At 54.1% G+C, this 21,189-nt stretch overlaps 1 protein-coding gene across 2 annotated transcripts in view; it reads left to right on the plus strand.

Annotated features, from left to right (window-relative positions):
• The first annotated feature begins 17,507 nt into the window (after positions 1 to 17,507).
• SHROOM3 (shroom family member 3) overlaps positions 17,508 to 21,189 on the plus strand; it is a 433,148-nt gene continuing 429,466 nt past the window's right edge. Inside the window, exon 1 of one of the 2 annotated variants that reach the window (XM_086961784.1) lies at positions 17,508 to 17,772. The gene's annotated coding sequence lies outside the window, so the exon portion shown is untranslated. Of the gene's footprint in view, positions 17,773 to 18,221; positions 18,411 to 21,189 lie in introns of those variants that run through there. The other variant, XM_086961785.1, reaches the window with a different exon arrangement.

A 21,189-nucleotide genomic window follows, 5' to 3' on the forward strand; every position in this document is an offset into this window, starting at 1 on the left:
CCCGCACTGTTGCCAGAGAGACCTCATGTACTTCGAGATAAAGTTCGTGCCCCTGTCGCTGACGACTTCCCGGGGGAAGCCCACTCGAGAGAAGATCCCCATCAGGGCACGGCCTACCACGGGCGCTGTCACGGTCCGAAGAGGAATGGCCTCGGGATAGCGGGTGGCGTGGTCCACCAGGACCAGGATGAATCGGTGCCCCTGTGCCGTTCGGGGGTCCAGGGGGCCCACAATGTCTATTCCCACTAGTTCGAACGGGGTGGTGACGACGGGAAAGGGTTGCAAGGGTGCTTTGATCTTTCGGCCGCTCTTCCCGCTGGCCTGGCAGGTGGGGCAGGCCCGGCAGTGGTTGGAGACATCATTTCGCATTTTGGGCCAGTAGAAGTGCGTTACCAGGCGGTTGTACATTTTGTCTTGCCCCAGGTGTCCAGCGAGAGGGACATCGTGTGCCAAGTTCAAGAGGAAGTCTCTGAAGCGGAGGGGTACCACCAGCACCCGACTGGCCCCCAGCTCAGCAATTCTTTGCTCACTGTAGAGCAGGTCATTGTCCCAATAAATCCAGTGGGCCCCTGAGGTGTCCCCTGCGCTCTGGGCGAGGGCTTGCTGCCGGAGTCCCTCGAGGGAGGGACATGTTCTCTGCTCCTGTCTGAATTGTTCCTGGGTGGGTGGGCCCACCCTCTTGATGCCACTGGGCCAGTTCGGGAAGGTCCTGGAGCCGATCGGGCCCTTCTTCGTTTTGTTCTGGAGGACTGGCTCCTAGGGTGGCTCCCTCTGGGACGATCGGGGGAGGAGGCTCTGGACATTCGGGTTCTTCGGGACTGGGGATGGCGCGGGCGGCCATGGACCGGGTCGTTACGCAGGCCCATTCAGGGAGGCCCAACATCCCCAGGTGCTCTCTTCTTTCGACGGCTGCCCAGGGGGAACTTTCGAGGTCGTTCCCCAGGAGGCAGTCCACGGGTGCATCATCGCGGACAGTTACTTTCAGCATTCCGGACACTCCTCCCCACTCGAAGGGGACGCAGGCCATCCGACACAGGCTTTCTGAGTTGTCGGCTGACCGGACGGGGCAAAGGACGTTTGGCAAGATCTGGTCCGGGGTCACCAGATGACAGCGGACTGTGGTCACACTGGCCCCGGTGTCGCGTAGGGCTTCAGCCCGGCGCCCATTAATGTTGACCCACTGGCTGTATTTCTGCGTGTTGGCGGGTAGGGGGGCCCGCGGGATCATGTCTCTTTCCCCTAGGCAGACCAGGGACATGGCGGCTGGTTCCCACTCAGGCTGGTCGGCCTCGTACTCCTCAGGGTCTTCTGGGGTTTGTTCTTCCCCCAGGGCGGCGGCAGCGACCTGGCGGGGCATAGGGTTCTGGTTCTTCGGGCAATTGGGATCATTGGCGTAGTGGCCGGGTCGCTGGCATCGGTGGCAAGTAACGTTGGCCCGGAAGCCTGGACGCATCGGGGGGTTTCCCCTGCCGGCCGGGGGCGGGGCGTTGCTGGCGGGAGCCACCGGGACGGCGTCTCTGCCCCGACCCTGGCCTCCTCCTCCCCCTCGGGGGCGATGGGGTCCTTGGGAGGTTCTGTTCGGTTCGCTGGGCCCGTTTCGGGCAACTCGGGTGCTTTCCCATCGGTCAGCTTCTGCGGCGAGTTGCCGAGGTTCAGTCAGTTTACTGTTGAGGAGGTGCTGCCTGAGCTTGATGAAGCAATTGTTAGAAAGGTGCTCCCACACAATGAGGTCAAAGAGTTGCTCGTAAGTGGTCACCTTGCTGCCCTTGATCCACCCTTCGAAGGCTCGGCTGAAGAAGTTCACGTACTCCACCCAAGTCGTACCCGGGATCCGTTTGCAGTCGCGGAACCGCTGGCGGTACATCTCGGGCGTGAGTCCGTATCGAGTGAGGAGGGCGGCTTTCATGTGGTCGTAGGATGTCATCTGATGGTCCGGGAGTTGCAGCAGGGCGTCTCGCCCTTCGTTGACGAACCTCCCCCATAACCCGGCTCCCCAGTCGCTCCGGGGAACCCGGTGGGAGGTCATGGCTACCTCATAGGCTTTGAACCATTGCTGGATATCATCGTTCCGGTAATACTCTCTGACGACATCCTTGGGGATGTGGACTTTAGGGTCTGTAGAGGCAGGAGTGTTCGGGCGCTCGGGAACCCCGAAATCTTTGTTCTGTTTCCGAAGCTCTATTTCTTTTAGGTTGCGCTCATGTTCGTAGGCTAGCTTTTTCTCTTCTAACTCTCTCTGTCTTTGTTTCTCTTCTCGCTCCTCTCGGAGCCGCAGGTGTTCCAACGTTATTTTTTGTTCCGCCAATTTAAGTTCTCCATCTAAACGAAGTCGAGCCAGTTCTAATTCATGGAGCCTGCTTTTTTCCCGTTCCCGGATCTCCTCCGGGGAGAGACCCGATCTTCTTTCTTCCGTCGGAGTGGTGCTCGTTTCCGGTGCCTCGAGGCTTTCGTTTTGGGGTACGGCCGTACCCGTCTCTGCCCAAGATTCCAGGGCCTTTTTGAAGTCTTCTTTCGTGCTCAGTCCTGTGGTAGCAATGCCTAGTTCTATGCAGAATTGTTTTAGTTCTCTGTGGTTGTACTCTTCTAGTTTCTCCATCTGGAATTTTTCTGTGGTTCCGCTCTCTTTTGTTGTCATTGTGGTTGGGTCGTGGGGTGAGTTACTCTCTGTACGATTACGTGTTGGTTCCGATCGCGCCGCTGGCCACCAATGTTAGACGGAGACCCCGAGGGTCGGCCGAGTACAGGGGGAGAGGCCTCCGGTGAGGGCCGTCTCCGGGGATCGTACAGACAAGTAACTTCCCCCCCACAAATGGACACCACACAAGGATGAGATCTGCACACTTTATATAGGGTTCTTGAGGCAAGGATATCAACGATACAGTGGGGGCAGGACACGAGGATCCTCCAAATTCTAGTCTCTGTAGGGTAAGGGGTAGCGGGACAGTCTTGGTACCGGTCCGGTACAGGGGCGGCCAGAAGGAGCTCACAATCCTCGAGCTCAGGGGTCCGCAAGGTCGGGCCGCGGCAGCGCCAGCAGGCTAGGATGATAGTTCTCGGCAAGGAGGGCCGCGGCAGCGCCAGCAGGCTAAGATGATAGTTCTCAGCAAGGAGGGCCGCGGCAGCGCCAGCAGGCTAAGGTGATAGTTCTCGGCAAGGAGGGCCGCGGCAGCGCCTGCAGGCCAGGATGAAGACTTTACAACGAGGAGGGCCGCGGCAGCGCCAGCAGGCTAAGATGAGGGTTCACGTTGCAGAGGGGCCGCAGCAGCGCCAGCAGGCCAAGGCGAAGGTGCACGTTGCAGAGGGCCGCGGCAGCGCCAGCAGGCTTCAGAGATGGTTCACAAGGCAGGGCTGCGGCAGCGCCAGCAGTCCGTCAAGGATGAGTTCTTCACGGTGTCTCTCGACTCCAGGATACAACTGCCCTCCTGCTCTGGAGCTGCCCCAGTTATAGGTCTGGTCCCATTTGATGTCCGGACCCTCGCGCTTGGAGGTCGGGAGGTCCGGGATGAGGGAGTCCAGACACCCAGCAGGGGGGTGGAGCCAGCGCCCGGGAGGCCGGGGGCGATCGACACCTGGCGGGGGAGAGCCATTGACACTCCTTTCTCCCATTGACCTGCCAAGTGGTCTCTTCACCTCCTGGGTGGATGGTGGTGCCTCGATGTCGGGGCCTGGCCAGGCCCAGGGTTGGGGTTGAGCCGAGGCCACGCGGCCTCGTGATGCAGTGTCCAAAGATGGCGGCTGGACCGGGGCAATGGTGCTGACGGAGGCCCGGGCCAGCCGATACGGGGGTGTTCGGGAGCAGGCGTCCCGTTGGGGACGGGTTGCGGGTTACCTCGGTGGGTTGCCGGGATGGTTCTTTCTGAGGATACAGGGAGAGCCGGCGTCCGGGCCCTATCATGCGGGGAGGGAGCGGGCCTTTCACGAGGCCTGTCCAACAGCGGCCAAAACTGTGGGTCACCCCAAATGCATATTGGCTGTCGGTGAACACATTCACTCTCTTCCCTTTAGCCAATACACAAGCTCTAGTCAGAGCTATCAATTCAGCTGCTTGGGCTGAATTCTGCCTAATGCGTGCTGTCTCCAAAATTGTATGCAAAGTGGTAACAGCATAGGCTGCAGTCATTTCACCATTGGGGAGCTTAAAACACAAACCATCCACCCATAGGATCCCGTCCGGGTCCTGGAGCGGCGTATCCTTCAAATTGATTCTTCCTTTTGTCTCTTCCTCTGTACGGAGAAAACAATCATGTTGCTCTTGAATGCCTTTCTCAACTGGGATTGGTAACAGTGTAGCTGGATATAGGGTATTACATTGTTTGATGTGCACGTGACTAGCCAAGAGCGTCAGCTCATACCCCGGTAAGCGGGCGCTCGTAAGGTGCTGAGTTTTTGTCCTGTTTAGTAGAGTATCCACTGCATGCGGTACCATGACAATAAGCGTATTGTCTAGCACCAATCCAGCAGATTGGCGAATAGAAACTGCTGCTGCTGCTGTAGCTTTCAGACAACTAGTTAATGCTTTAGCCACGTGATCTAATGTAGCCGAAAAATAAGCACATGGACGTTGCTTGTCCCCAAATTGCTGTGTCAAGACTGACAACGCGCAACCTTCTCTCTCTTGCACATAAAGTATGAAAGGTTTACTGTAATCCGGAGTACCCAACACAGGAGCAGAACATAAGGAAGTGCGCAAATCAGTAAAACTTTTCTGGCATTCCTCTGTCCAAGGGAGAGGTTGGGGCGTATCTTTAAGGGTAAGTGTTAACCAAGGTTTTGTTAACAAAGGTTTTGCTAACAAAGAAAAATTTGGAATCCACTGTCTGCAATAAGGGTAATGCCCAAAACGGCACGCACCTCTCTCTGTGTGCATGGTACAGACATTTGTGAAATTGCTTGGATTCTTTCTGGGGTCAATCGCCGTCCCTCCTTAGACAAGAGATGACCTAAGTAGGTAACCTCTTGGCGACAATATTGTAATTTAGAGGGCAAAACCTTATGATGAAGGTCAGACAAGTGATGCAACAGTGAAACAGTAACTTGTTTACAAACGTCCTCAGAATCAGCAGCAACCAACAGATCATCTACGTACTGCATACGGGCCCTTCACCCGGAGGCAAAGTGAAAGCATCAAGCTGAGTTTTCAAAGCCTGACTATAAATGGAGGGACTTTCACAATAGCCTTGAGGTGCGCGCTTGAACCGGAAACTTCGGCCTCCCAAAGAGAAACCAAAAATATCCCTTCTTTCCTCAGCAATGGGAATGCTAAAGACAAGAGATGGAGCTCACAATCCTCGAGCTGGAGGGTTCGCAAAGATGGGCCGCTGCAGCGCCAGCAGGCTACGAAGATGGTTCAAGATGATAAGGGCCGCGGCAGCGCCAGCAGGCTACGAAGATGGTTCGAGGTGGTGAGGGCCGCGGCAGCGCCAGCAGGCTCGGAAGATGGTTCACGATGGAGATGGCCGCGGCAGCGCCAGCAGGCCTGGACGATGGTTCACGATGGATGGGGCCGCGGCAGCGCCAGCAGGCTTCGAAGATGGTTCACAAGAAAGGGCCGCGGCAGCGCCAGCAGGCCTCCAAGGATGAGTTTGTCTCGGTGTCTCTCGACTCCAGGATACAACTGCCTTCCTGCTCTGGAGCTGCCCCAGTTATAGGTCTGGCCTCCTTTGATGTCCGGACCCTCGCACTTGGAGGTCGGGAGGTCCGGGATGAGGGAGTCCAGACACCCAGCAGGGGGGTGGAGCCAGCGCCCGGGGAGGCCGGGGGCGATCGACACCTGGCGGAGGGGAGCCATCGACACTCCTTCTCCCATTGACCTGCCAAGTGGTCTCTTCACCTCCTGGGTGGATGGTGGAGCCTCGATGTCGGGGCCGGGCCAGGCCCAGAGTTGGGGTCGATCCGAGGCCACGCGGCCTTGTCGGGCAGTGTCTCAAAATGGCGGCTGGGCCGGGGCAGTGGTACTGACGGGGGCACGGGCCAGCCGATATCGGGGTGTTCAGGAGTTGGGGTCCCGTTGTGGACGGGCCGGGGGTTGCCCCGGTGGGTTGCCGGGATGGTTCTTGTCTTGGATACAGGGAGAGCAGGGGTCCGGGCCCCGCCATGCGGGGAGGGAGCGGGCCTTCCACGAGGCCTGTCCAACAGCCGTAGACTGGAGTGACATAGAGTGCCGTAGAGTAGAATGGCAATCAGTGGAGCGCTGTATAGTGGAGTGGCATCGAGTAGAGTGACGTACTGTAGAGTGGCAACAAGTGAAGTGGTGTGGAGTACTGTAGAACAGAGTGGCGTAAAGTAGAGGGGTGTGGCATAGAGTGGAGTGGCATAGAGTAGAGTGGTGTAGAGTAGAATGGAGTAGTGTAGAGTGAAGTAGAGTGGCGTGGAGTGGCATAGAGTCAAGTGATGTAGAGCAGCATAGAGTAGGGTGGCATAGAAAAGAGTGGTATAGTGTAGAGTAGCACAAAGTGGGGTGGAAAAGAGTGGGGTGTAATAGAGTGGCTTGGAGGAGAGTGCCACAGAGTGGAGCAGTGCAGAATGGAGTGGTGCAGAGTACAGTGTAGTAGAGTAGAATGGAGCAGAATAGGTGGAGTGGAATTAAGTACAGTGGTGTAGAAGAAAGAGGAGCGGCATAGAGTAGAGTGGCAAAGAGTGGTGTGAAGAGAAGTGGCGTAGAGTGGGTTGAGTAGAATGACGTAGAACAGAATGGTGTACAGTGGCATAGAGTGGGATGGCAAAAAGTGGAGTGGAGTACAGTGGGGTGGGGTACAGTGACCTGGAGTACAGTGGCATAGAGTGGAGTGGCGCAGAGTGGTGTGGAGTATAGTGGAGTGGCATAGAGTTGTGTAAAGTAGCACTGTATGGAGTGGCATAGAGTAAAGTGGGGAGGCGTGGAGTGGTGTAGAGTGGTTTAGAGTGGCGTGGCTTGGAGTAGTGTGGAGTGGAGTGGCACAGAGTACTGTGCTGTAGAACAGCGATTGTAGGAATACAGTAGAGTGGCATAGAGTGAGTGGTGTACAGTAGAGTGGAGTGGCATATAGTGGAGTAGAGTAGCGCAGAGGTGAATGGCATAGAGCAGATTGGCGTAAAGTATTACAGTTGTGGGTTTAAGTAATTGAAGCGTCAATAGAGACAGCAGAAAGGGATTTAAAAACATAAATAGGCAGTCATGTGCCTGTGTTAAAAGTACTAAAGCACATTGCACATCCAAGAATAAAACCAAAATGCTTATAAAATGTAAAAAAATAGTGTGCTGCAAAAAAACGAGAAACAACAAAGAGGAGGAAGAACACATGTACTTGGCCCACGCTCTAGAGAGGACATAACACATGAAATGAGACAAAGCCTACGGGAGCCAAGCAAACACATGATTGCACGAGAGTGACAGTGAAAAAATGAATGCTATGCTGCGGATGTGTTGTATGATAAAAGTGGTCCTAGACGTTGATTCTGAATACGATTATTGGTATTTTTTAGGTTTAAAGTATTTTATTAAGGTACAAAAAGAACATGGGGAAGGGAATAGGAGGTCAAGCGAACATACAGTACAAAAAGCGGAACTTGCTGCGGTTCAGAAGGAAAGTAGGGAGGCAGGGAGCCCCAGAGGGTAACAAGGCAGAAGTCATAAGGCAATAAGGCATTGTGAATGACCCCCCAGTAGACCCCCACTCCCTGAGCAAAGCCGAGCTGGAATAGCGTCCCGCAGCACAGTTAAAAAGAAAGCACACCATCCCTCCAACCCCCCGTCCCCGGAAAAGGAGAAGAAAGAGAAGCAAAGGAGGAAAAGGAAGAAAACAATACCCCAACATCCCCGTCCGAAGGTCAGCATTAGAAGCATATAACCCCGCCCCCCCTCCCCAGCCCCAGACCCCTGATCCCGCACATTCACTCCGCTGTAGCCGCCGGCGGCGTCAGCCTAAGGAGTCGCAGGTACCGTGGACATGTGAGCTCGCGAAATTCCGTGGACAGCAGTGCCAAAAAGGGGTGCCAGAGCTCTTCGAACTGGTCAACATTCCCAGCCACCGTTAGCGACATCTTCTCCATGCCCAGTGCCTGCCAGAGCCTGTGTAGCCAACCCATAATAGAGGGGGCAGTGGGGGTACGCCAGAGTACAAGGATGTTTTGAACCGCGGAACCTAGCGCAATCGCAATCTGCCTACCCCTGCGGGACTTCAGCGGGTACATTAGGTCATTGGGGAGGCCTAGCAAGACATACGCAGGGAAGCGCGGGAGCTCGATCTCAAAATGCCTATCCACCTCATCCAAGACCTCCTTCCAATAGGCCGACAGCACCGGGCACTCCCAGAGAATGTGCGTGAGAGTGCCCTCCTGTCCGCAGCCGCGCCAGCAACCTTTATCGCCGATTTTGCGCATCTCGTAGAGCCTCTCCGGGGTGTAATACCAATAGGTGGACACCTTAGTAAAGGTCTCCGTCAGCCCAGTGTGGTACGCAGAGTGCCTCGCCCGATACGCAATCCTGTCCCACTCCTTGAGGCTCAAGGTCCTACCCAATTCCCTGTGCCAACGCTCCCTCCCTGGGTTATGGTAATGAAACGGCGGGGGTTGGAGAAACTTGTACAAGTCGGTGATAAGCTTGGCGTCCGAGGTCCGGGTTACCAGCCATCGCTCATAGGGCGTAATCGAATGGGCAGCGACGTCGCGTACTGGGGGTTGAAGAGCCCAGTGGCGGACTTGCATATAACGCAGTCTGTCCCCCTCCGTCAGGCCAAACTCCTGTCGGAGCTGCCGGAAGGGGAGCACACCCTCCGGCCCGTAAATCTGGAAAAGCGCCCTGCAACCCGCGCTCACCCAGTGGGAAAAGGCTCCCGGTTCCAGACCCGGAGTGAAGTCTGGATTGCCAGCAATGGGAGTGAATGGCGATGGAAAAGTGGTGAGTTCACAAAGCTCACACACCGCGTCCCACACTCTCAGCGGAACCCGGGTGATAAAAGAGGCGTAGAGATTAGGCGGGCGGTGAATGCGCCGAAGGAACGGGACTTCCTGGAGGGTACGGCCCGCAACTGCCTGGTCTTGAAAGAGCCAGTGCTTGTCCGATTCCCACCGGCTCCACTCCACCAAATACCGAAGTTGCGCCGCCTGAAAGTACTTCCGGAGGTCCGGGATCCCGAGACCCCCCGCCTCCGGGGCAAGCATGGAGAGGACCCGCTTCATCCGAGGCTTACGGCCCTGCCACACAAAGCGGGAGATGTCTGCCTGCGTCTGCCGTATCCAACCTACAGGGGGCTGGAGAGGTAGAGCGCGAAAAAGATACAGGATCTGAGGCAGTATCGTCATCTTCACCGCTGCAATACGGCCCAGCCACGAGAGCAGGCCTTTGTTCCATCGGCCGAGTTCCTCTTTGATCTTTTTGCCCAGAGAGGAATAGTTAGCTGCGACCATTGCAGGCAGGGAGGGCGCAAGCAAAATTCCCAGATAAGGCACCGTGGAGGAGGACCATTGCAGAGGAAAAAGACGCTGGAGGTCCCGCCTGGTGTCGACAGAGAGCGACACGTCCAGGGCAGCCGACTTAGTCATATTCATTTTAAAGCCCGCCACGCGGGCAAAGGAGCTCAGTTCCTGGACGCAGGCAGGGAGCGACCGCTTGGGGTCATCCAGGGTCAGCAAGACATCGTCCGCATATAAGCTGACAGTATGCGTGTATTGCCCCATCTTCACCCCAATAGCGTCCGGGTTATCGCGAATCCTCTGGGCAAACGGCTCCATATAGAGGGCAAACAGGAGCGGCGAAAGGGGGCAACCCTGCCTCGTGCCGCGTTCAATGGCAAAGCTGCTGGAGCTGTGTCCATTGACACGCACAGATGCTGACGGTCTCCTATAACAATTAAAGACCATAGTGCGGAACTTCTCGCCGATCCCCAGTTTCCCAAGAACCAGCTCGAGGTACGGCCAATGAACCCTATCAAAGGCCTTCTCCGCGTCGACCGATAGCAGCATCCGCTCCCCTGGGACGCGTGAGGCCTTTTCTAGCACGTGCGTCACCCTCTTGGTGTTGTCGACCGTCTGCCTACCGGGTACAAAACCGGCCTGGTCCGCCTCCACCAAGCCTGGTAGGTGTAGACCCAGTCTGGCCGCCAAGATCCCCGTGTAAAGCTTGAGGTCCACATTTAGAAGCGAGATGGGCCGATACGAGCCGCACAGAGTCCGGTCCTTTCCCGGTTTCGGGATAACCGACACAGTCGCCGAGAGAAGGTCCGGTGGGATGGCTCCCGGTTCGGAGAAGGAATTGAATAAGCGAGCCAGGAGAGGCGCGACGGTGGGGCAGAAGGTCTTGTAAAACAAGGCCGTATAGCCATCCGGGCCCGGGGCCTTGCCGTGCTTTAGCCGTGCAATAGCGGAGATGACTTCCTCCACGTGAATATCCCTCTCTAGGTGGTCCGCCTGGACGGGATCCAGGGCCGGGAGGGTTACGGAGTCCAAATAGGCCTCAGCCTCTCCCGGTGGGGAGGGCTCTGCAGCGTACAGCGCCTCGTAAAAGGCACGAAAGGAATTCGCCACCTCCGCGTCACCGGAAACCGGGACCCCATCCACTCCCACTAGTTCTTTCACTACGTTGCGTTGCTGCGCAGCCCTGAGCCGGTGGGCCAGGAGCTTACCGCATCTATCCCCGCCGGTGTAAAAGGCATGCTTCAGGCGCAACGCCGCATACTCCGCCCGGTCCAGGTCCAACGCAGAGAGGAGTTTCCGCGCCGCCTTCAGCTGCCTCCAAACACGAGGAGCCCCCGTCCGGCGGTGAACCTGTTCAAGTTCCCTGACCTGCGCCGTTAGTTCCTCCCTCTTGCGTTGGCGTTCCTTGTTCTCCGCCGAGGAAATGGAGATAAACTCCCCTCTGATGACCGCTTTCAAAGCCGCCCACTGCGTTTCCAGGGACGTGTCGGAGTTGTTATTGTGGGTCAGGTACTCCTGGATGACCTCCTCCACTCGCTTCACCACCGATTTCTTATGGAGAAGCGTGTCCCGAAGCCGCCACATCCCTCTGGAGGGGGGGGCTGCCGGCCAAGCAAAGACTCCGGAAACCGGCGCATGGTCGGACAGGGACAAGACCCCGATGTCTGCCGTCGTGGCGGCCGAGCGAAGCGGTCCGCTCACCAAGAGGTAATCCAACCGCGAATAAGTGCGGTGTGCGTGGGAGAAATATGAGTAGTCACTATCGGTGGGGTGCATGGTGCGCCAGAGGTCATGCAGATCCATCTCTGCAATCTGGTCTTGCACCGCTCTAGAAAGCTCCCCCGTCTGCGGAAAGCGCTGGGCAGACCTATCCAGGGTGGAGTCGAAGACCATGTTCAGGTCTCCCCCCAAGATGATATGGCGATCGGGCGAGGCAGTAACGTCTACCAACACAGATTCCAGGAAACGATCCTGGTGGTCATTCGGGCTGTATACGGAACCAACCGTAAAGGCAACACCTCCCAGACGCATGCGATACACTAGAAGCCTCCCCTTCTGCTCGGCATGTTTATACAACACCTCACCCCTGAAGGAGCTGGCAAGAAGAATGGCCACCCCTGCAGTCTTAGTCGCAGCCGAGGAAAAGAGTTGCGTGGGGAACTTGGCAGAGCGCAACCTATGGCAATCTTTAGAGAGTAAATGGGTTTCCTGCAGGAGGCAAATATCCGCCTGCGACCCCTCTAGCAGGGAGAGGATCACCCTACGCTTCACAGGGTTATTCAGACCCTTAACGTTAAGGGTCACTACTTTCAGGGGCGGCATCTCTCCCAGGGAAGCAAAGCGCTATGCAGCAAGCGAGGGATCAGCGGAAGGGGCGCGCGGGGCAGGGGCGCAGGGAAGGCCAGAGTCGGCTTCGCATGTGTTCGGACAGTATCGGACGGGACCCCCCAACACCAAACCAGTTCTTAAACCCCCCCAAAACCAACCCATGGCAACCAGCCAAAACCAAAAACAAGAAAAAACACCCCATTGTCTCAGTCAAGCCCAAGTGGGCGAGTCTGCAGAAAACAGTCAAGTGGACGTCCAGCCACTCACCTCCAACCTCTCCCCCCCAACCCCCAGCCCCAACCCAGCATCGTAGAAGCTAAGAGTCTCTCCCCCCGGAGTAAAGTTAGGCCGTCTGGGCCACGCCATTAGATTCAGGCAAGTTCCTGGCCGCAGTCCTCAGGGCCTCCGCCATGTCCGCCCTGATGGTAGGGGAGTCAGGGCGACTCGCTGTCCCAGCACCCCACAGACATCCTGTAAGGAGCGCAGCTGATGTAGCACCCCATTCCATCGAAAGATAAGACGGAAGGGGTGACCCCAGGAGTAGGCCGTCTCATGCTCCCGTAGAAAGTCCGTGGCGATGCGGAAAGACCTGCGCTTCTGCAGTGTGATGGCGGACAGGTCTTGATAGAGCGCCACGGGTCGATCTCGGAAGGACAGCGGCTGCTTCCTGCGGGCCTCCGTCATGATGCGCTCTTTTAGGGGGAAATCCGGCAGGAATGCCAGGATATCAGGCGGGGGCGCCGATGACTGGCGCTGGCGGCCCACCCTATGTGCTCTGTCGATGCGGATCGGGAAGTCCGTTCCTTCTTCCAAGATGTCGCGGAACAGGTCCTGCAGATAGGCCACTAGGTCCGCACCCTCATCCGCGGACGGAACGCCTCGCACCCGGATGTTATTCCGCCTGGACCTGTTCTCGAGGTCCTCCGAGTGGGCCTGGAGCTCGACACACTGCTCCCGTAGGCGGAGGACGTCCTGCTGGAGGTGGACTATCTCTTCGTCGCGACGCTGGGCCGCCGTTTCCACAGTGTCGACCCGCTCGCCCAGGCCTTCGATTTCCCTACGCACTTCACGGACCTCTCCGGCCACCTCGGTCTTGAGAGTCTGGAATTCCTCCTTGAGGGAGCTGAATAAGTCCTCCATGAAGGACCTTGTGACTGGTGGTTCGCCTCCGGTGGCGTCCGTTGAGGCCCGGGAGGACCCCGCGGACGGCTGCGTCCTGTCGCGTAGTTGCTGGGCCCTGCCGAGCATTTCCGGCAGAGTGCGATCTCCCCGTGCCGCGCCTCGTCTCCCAGTCATCTTGGCCTCCGCGGTAGATGAGGCCTAGAGCCAGCCGCTGTGGATGTGCCCAGCTGCTCGTAGGCACCAGATGTGAAGTCCTCACCGAGGACAAGGGTAGTGCGTCACAGGCGACAAAATGGCGGCCCGGATCAGGGCGAGACGACCATCGAGCCAGTCAGGGTGGTCAGCAATGTTCAAAACGGAGGCTTTCAGCGGTGTGCTCCCAGGTAGGACAGCAGATGTGTAGGCGCCAGGATGAACCAAGGCGCCCGTATGACAAGGGCGCGGGCGAGGGCCACCAGTTTCAGTTCCACAAAGACAAGATGGCGGGAGGGCGGAACCCAGGAGGGCAGCCTAGGCCAGCAAGTCTATGGGCGACCCTCAAACAGCAATGGGTCGGGAAGGTGCGAAACCAATGTCTCCCATTAACACCGGCCAGTACGCCCGGTCCGGGCACAGCTCAGACTCCGCCGTCCTTCACTTCCAGGCTCGGGGTCCGCAAGGCGTCACACACCGACACCCATGGCAGGGGGGTGGATCGCCGTCGCAGGGCTGGGGTCTGTCGTCCAGCGATGGTTCTTGCCACAAGGGCGCCGGCCAGGAAGCCTCCACACTCCGCGGAGTCCGTCTAGTCCGCTCCCTCGGGGTCTCCAGCGTTTCAGCACTCGGCCCAGCCGAGGCGCGCGGACAGCGCCGCAATATGCTCCGCCTCCAGGCCCTTCTCCTCGGGGCGACCCAGGCTCCACTCCTCGGAGCGATCGTTGAGCAAACTTTTCGGGGACTTCCCCCGGGGCAACAGAAGTCCAAGTGGTATCAAAATGTGCCCCAAGAACTCCGGCACAGTTCTCTCGCCCGCAGTGCAGCCGCGGGGGGAGAGAAGCGCAGGAATCGGGGCTCGAGCTGAGCTGGGCCGGGGGAGCTACGGGAGGAAGCGTCCGCTCACCCCGCCATCTTGGCCACGCCCCCTATTGGTATTTTTTAACACAATTTAATTCAGTTTTTATTTCACATGTGAATTAATCCTGCAGACAGAGCCCCATTGACGGCTCGCGCAGTCTGACATTTGAGACACATCGCATAAAATTGTTTGAACAAGTAATCGGATTTCACCCGCCGCCATTGACAGCGTGGTACTCGAGAGCAAGCTCGGACCGCTTTCTTACCTAATTGATTTTACATACGTGGCACACCATTAAAGGGTGTCCAACCACACGACTGGGGTTACATGACTTCAATGTAACCAAGCCCCCTGCCCCACCGCCCCATCTGTCCTGATGAAGACCCACTTATGAGGATATCAACTGCCCTTCTTATCCTTGGGTCGAAACGTCGACAACTACCCCCCATTTTGAGCCTGCATCTTTGTGTGCCCTTGTCCCCTCTCTCCCCATAAATAAGAGTGCGGATGATTCACCCACCGTGATACAGCAAGAAAGAATAACATTTTTTGCAAATAAAACTCTCAGGGCAGGCTCTGTAAATCTGTCTAAGGATTAGTTAATCTTAGACCCACAAAATTCAGAATGAATTCTTTCCAGACCCTCTTGGTCTAACTCTATTTCACACGAGCACTTAAAACTTTCCCTCTATCCTGTGCACGTTACTTGATGGTAACCCCTTCTGTTTCTTCAAATTGTATATTTGTATATTGAATAATGATGAGAATTTTTTAGAAAAATAAATAGTGGAGTCCTTTTCTCTACTTTTAAAGACATTTTGAAATTGATTGTGTGGTCTGTTGGACATCTAACTATTTATGGGCTATTGTTTTCTCTCTTTTTTCATTGCAGGATTAATTCGCATGTGAAATAAAAACTGAATTATGTTGTGTTAAAAAGTACCAATAATCGTATTCAGAATCAACGTCTAGGACCACTTTTATCTGTAACACTTGATACCCAGGTCCTAGGACTTTCATTGGGTCACCCTGTATATGATAACAAGCGGATGTGTTGTAAGCGTACTGAATTGTAAAAAATGTATTTCATAGCACAGCACGTGTATTGTGTAGACGAGACCTAAAAGGTGGCAGATGATGAAGGAGACAATAAAGTCAAGCTGGAGTCCAGACTTTTTCAGTTTTTAGTTGTGGGGCCTGTCTCTATGGTACTATCAGTTGTCTGAGGTCCTCCTGGGAGGAGGCAACAAAGAGGTGATGTGCACACTTTACACATGCATTCTGTCCTTGTTCAAGCTGAACAGTGTATGAGTATTCTATTTTCCTAACTTCTATTTAATTATGTAGCATGTCCTCCACGTGCCTGTTCCTCTTTGTAGCACTGGGGCTTTTAAATCCTAATCCTTCTGAAGAACGACTGTGTCCCTGGCCCTGGTATAGGCCTCTAGACATCATCCTGCTTTGGGATACTTCAATAAATGTGTCATATGAAGACCTGAAATACCTTGAATTAGTCAATGGGGGGTACCATGACTGAGCGGACTTGTTTGGACTCGGTAAAGAAACACAAACTCAACTCATCTTCCACTGATCAACAAATGAGGGCAGCAACCTATTGCTGTATTATGTCATCATAGGATGTGTTTATTGCAGCATCTCAAAGACCCGGATCACGAGAAAGAACATTCCCTCACTCATCAACTGTGGCAATGTAGGATGCATTATATCAACCCAACCACACTCCTGCATCCCTCAGTGCCACGACTGATGAGGGAGGAAATAATGCTTCTAGGGGTTTCTGTTGCCATCTTACTGTTTGGTGATACGTGAAACGAAAAGCAAGACAACCTCGCCCAATATCGGTTCTCAACACATGAACTGAGTGATACCAGCATTTTAGTAAAATTGAAGAATTCGGAAAAGGGGGGCTGCATGTCTAAAGAAGGAAAGGTTCAAATGCTAGTGATGACAGCAACTTTCGCCAACGACCAAATCACACAAGACATAACATAAGAATGCCCTCTGCTTAGCAACAAACCAGTGTCTAACTGTGCTGTCCGCCTCTTCCACGTTATTGTGGCTTCTGTTCAGGTCTGCTGTACCTCAAAAATCCTAACACTCTGTAGCACTTCCACCTACCACAGACAGTAGTAAATCTGCCCGACCATATAAGAACTGTGTCTTCCATATACTTTGTGCAGCTGTTTAGGGTGATCACTCTTAGACCCAGTAAATAATGAGACTATGGGGGTCTACGCTGAGAATACCAGACCTAGCATTACTGCCTAGACCCCATGAAGCACAACAGCTTTCTAAAGGACCCCTGACATTTGGAGACATTCAGATCTAAAGCGCAGTAGGCTTGGGGAGATGCTCTCTTCATGTTCCAAAAGAAAAGGGCCCCTTAGTTACATCTCCATTCTCCTAGACTGTTTCATAGCACTCTGAAGCTCATCCTTCAAAACTATACCCTGTGAGGATAGGCCTAAATAATGTCCACAACTGAGACCAGTATGAGCTGACACTGAATGAACATTAGGGTTGGGCGGAATTCACAGAGTTTCGTTCTGCAGAATTACATTAAAATTCTGCCTGATTCCACAGAATTCCGCAACGGGTGGAGTGGGCATTTGGCGCTATTTTCTTAGCGCAAAATGCACCCTCACATCCAAAAATGGATGTGAGGATGCATTTTGCCTAAGAAAATAGCGCCAAATGCCACTCGGCACCCTTGCATACTATGCAAGGGCACCGAGAAGTATATGCAGTAGTTTCTTACGTTTGGAAACCACTGCATAGCTCTAAAGGTTGTAATCACTGCAGAGTATGCAAGGGTGCCGAGTGGTATGCAGTGGTTTCTAAACTTTAGAACCACTGCTTGATTTGTAATTGTGCCTGTGGAGGAGCAGGAATGTTAATGTATTAGTAATTCTGCGTTATAATAGTAATGAAGAATTACTAAACTTCCTCTGATTCCGCCCAGTCCTTCAACATTTGAATGTTGAAAGCTCAACTGATGACAAAGAGTGGCAGAGGGCCGATCATGCTATATATACTGCCCTGCATGACAAAGCAATTAAATCAAATACTTGCCATACAGAATATTCTTACCTTATAGGAGCCAGCAGCCAATGGGGTTCATATACTGATGCTATAAATAAATGTACCCGAGGCGGTGCCTGGCCGCATTCTGTGAAAGAGATGCGCACCGAACTATCTGCGGAATGCTGAGAAACCTGCGGGAGCACTAGAATGTATTAACCACTGCTTGACGTGAAAACACTTTTCGAGACCTTCTGTCACTTTTTCACATTGCTTAGCAAGTGCACAAGAAAGACACGTGGGCTTTTTAACTGACTTTTATAACCAGTGTTTTGACACTCTTTATTTATTAAGTTACACATCATGTACACTTTCAGTGGCAGTTTCGTGGTGAGGGAGAAACGTTTCCACAACGCGCAGTTCAAAGAGGGCTTCCCCTTCTACTTTCTAGAGGTGACGATCCCGTTTGTTACTGAGAGCCCGTCAATTCCCTTCTTGTTTGGATCTGAGCGCTTCCAGAGCGGAGTGATTCTTGCAGTGGAAGGGTTTCTAGGGCTGCGTTTCGGGCTCTGCAGACAGCCCTCAGCTCTGGTGTGTGCGGATCCGGCCCGGGCAGCGCTGCCCCCAGCGGCGGCACCTGTTGGCGGCAGCCGGGAGGGGGAGGGCCGAAGTCCTAGGCCGGGCCGGGCATCGCGGGCGGGAGTCGCCAGGGTCTGGCGAGGAGCAGGGCCAGGCGGAGTGAGTGAGCACTGCGCGGGGCTGGGCAGCCCCCCAGCCTCAGCAGAGGCCCGGGCGGGAGCTGAGGGAGCCGGGCCCGCCGAGGGAGACTCCGGACGGTGAGTGCCGCCTTGTGCCCCGTGGGGCGGGTGAGCCCGGGTGTCTGCCCCAGTCTGCCTCAGGTGTCGAGTCTGCGTCATGCACAGACCCCAGGTCAGTGCTCTCGGTCCCGGGGCGTGCAGGGCCGCCCCGTCTCTCCCCCCACGATATGTGCAGGGAGCCGGCGAACGGTTGGGAGACACCGGACTACGGTGGAGCCAGAAGAGGAGCATAGGTCGGTTCATGGCCGCGCCGCGGCTCCCCACTGCCGAGCGAGCCGGGCACGGCGCGTCAGGGCGCCCGTGCTCCGCTCGCCCGGCCCCTCCGCTCCTGTCCGCGGCGCGGGTGCTGATGCAGCGGCCCTCGCGCGGCCGAGGATGCTGCTCCCTGCCCCCTGCTTTACATAGCGCAGACCCTCCCCCGGAACCTGTCCCTGCGCACTCCTGTGAGCCCTGGAGGCGCCGCTGAGCTGGGGGAGCCGCTGCAGAACTGCCTGCACAGGGCCAGCTCCCAGACCGCACGACTCCCCTCGCCCGAGCCCAGCTCCCGCACTTCCGCCCGGATCATTTGTATTCAGATCTGTCCAGTAGGAGATGGGGGTCCCAAAGGCTGCAGAGAGCCAAGGCGCGGAATATCGGTCGCAGCCCCAGAGGAGCAGGTCGGCACTCTAATCTAGTATTGGAAGCACTTCATGTGGAGTTGGGGGGTCTCAGAGGGTCCGCATAACATGCTTGCTAAAGTGCCTCTATATGTTGGGCTTTTCAAAAGTCCTCCCTTTAAAAAAAAATGTTTAGGAAGAAAGGCTGGCTGCAAGGGGTGTTGTCCCACTTAAGACAGAGATTCGGCGAGTCCGGCTTCGTCTGTCTTGTTGTCCGTCTGCACTTCTACCTAGTGTAGACGTTTGTCTGTGGGCCTGCAGTCTGACCTCTTAGGGTGAGTTTTCCGAGTGAGCATGCTTCATCATTCAGCTTTGCTAGTAGTATCAGTGAGTGAGGGACCCCGGCGCCCACTCTGAGAACATGAGAACTCCCCTGTGAAGCGAAAGAGTGGGGACAGTACACACGGGACCCGCAATTCTTATCCACAGTGTTGTGTGTTTAATGACTTTTCAGCCTTTGTCTGTTTTTTCAAAATTAACTCATTTTAACTCATGTAAATGTGTAATTGGTTCACCCATTTAACTACAAAAGTGTATGATGTATTTTATGTGCTATCGACAACAATAATTTGAATCTTGATGCACGTGCTGGTGGAAACTCCAAGTTATATTGTTATTTGTATCCCTCTTTCCTTACCCCGTTGCGAGGCGTAAAGCCTTTATACATGTTCTGAGCAGCTGGGATTTATTCAAAAGTCGAACTAAGTAACTAGCCCCTGGTATTTCTAAAACACATTAATCTTTGTATCCATTTATGTAAAAAATGTCTGGAAGTTGGAATGCTGAATTGTGTGCTTGTAAATGTTTTTGCTAGCAGGAGTGCTATGTTATCAGCCCCTTTATAGCGCTTTCTATTGGGATTTTGGTGCTGTGGCGCTTTCTTTATCTGGGCTCACTTTCATACAGTCTCAGAACGCCATCAGTCGGTTGTATATGTTTGGCAGTGTGCGCTTAGAGGACAGATGTAGAACGTCTATTTCAAAGGAGATTCGTGTCTGTTAATATGAAAGTAAAATGCTTCATGTTGAGCCTCGTGGGAATTCATGAGTGTGGCGAAGCATTTTGCCCCTTTTCTGCTTACCGCGCATGTAACTGTGTCATTGCATATGGCGAATGCTATGTGATCTATGGGCCCCATGTCTGGACTTCATTTAGGGCTTTGCATTTATGTACTTTAGTTCATGTACAGCGCGATGTTGACCCTATTCAAGAGTGCCAGTGCTCCCGACAAAGCTGCGAAGACAGACTACAGCAGAAGAACTCTTCAGCAGAAGAACTCTTCAGCTAGGTGAAAAGTGCAGCATTAGTTAGTTACAGTTACTCGGGTGCCTCTTGCTGTTTCCCCCTTGTTTTTTTGGTAGATTCGGATTCTGGCGTCACATATTCATGAGATCACTGTGTTAAATGGAACACGCTGAGAGTAGCAAGTTTAAGTGAGCAGGAACTGCATAGATGAAGTGCATTTTGTAATTTTTGAATATTCTCAGTGCCTCTCTTATGCATTACACAATGCCGGCTGAGCAATGCTCGCATACTGGGTGACAGCTGGAGCTGTGCCTCCCTGGTGAGTCTGCAGATCTCGCCTATGCTATGGTGTGCTGTGTGCCTCAGACCTCTCCTCCCTACACAACCTTCAGACAGCGCGGGTCACAGGGTGAGCACGGTGTCTAGGGTGACCAGGCGTCTCGGATTTGCCCGGACAGTCCCGTTTTTTTCACGAACTGTCCGGCCAAATTTCAAGAAATTAAGCCCAGGTCCCAGGTTTTAGAGAGGGTCAGCTGAAAACGCTGGGAGGGATCTTTTTAAGTTTTGCAAAGCAGTGATAGTTAGCTGCTGTTTCAAGAAGTCGATTTAATTAACAGGCATGCTACTGGCGTTAACATAGCATTTGATATTCCTTTTTACTGCCTCTTCTGTAATTCTCTGCTAAGAAGCACTGTCATTCAATGCGCTGTGTGGAAGTAAAATTGTAGTCCTTCTTCTATTTTTGAGAAACGTCACGGTGTTTGGCTTTAAAAATCTGGTCACCCCTACCGTGTCTTAGTGTCCACATTCCGCCACAGCCGTCCTTGTGAGCTGCCCCCCCCCCCCCTGCGAGTGCCCCTTGTTTTCTTTCGGTGTCTGCAGAAACGGATTGCGCTGTCCCACCAAGACAAGGCTCTGCCTTTGTAAACCACAAATTGGTGGTTTAGTTATACATTTAGGAATTAACAGAGACACAGAAATATAGCAAGGCAGATCAAATCTAACCACCCAGAAAGACTAAAATCTGTTGTGTTTTTTACAGCAGTATTTCTTTGTGGCACACGCGTCACTCTAAATATAATGCGCAGACGCCTTTTTATAACGACCCCTTATACAAGAGCAGGACAAAGAAAATATAAATGTCACGCATCTGGGATGAATGCACTCCACAATCCACTCTGACGTCAGGGGTTCACATTGTCATAAAGATAAATACCTACAGGGAAAGAGGGAGGGAATATACAAATTAACTAAGAGTGGTTTGCACACAGGTGCACACAACTGAGAGCAGCAATGCTCAATGCTCAGTGAACCAGACGAGGGACTGAAAAAGGGCCGGGTCAGGAGGATTAGAGAGTACAAGAGGGTCCCAAGTGACGTGTGTTTGTGTTCCGGCTGCATCGATCGTTGGATTTGTTGAATCCTCTTTGCATGAAATGATGCACAGGGTTACTGCTGTACTTTACAACTTGTACTGTTGGTGGCACAAGTGACCCAAGACACGTGGTTGCGGCTGTAGTGGAACAGTACATGA

Source organism: Lissotriton vulgaris, chromosome 3_1 (assembly GCF_964263255.1).
Source record: "Lissotriton vulgaris chromosome 3_1, aLisVul1.2, whole genome shotgun sequence".
NCBI lineage: Eukaryota > Metazoa > Chordata > Amphibia > Caudata > Salamandridae > Lissotriton > Lissotriton vulgaris.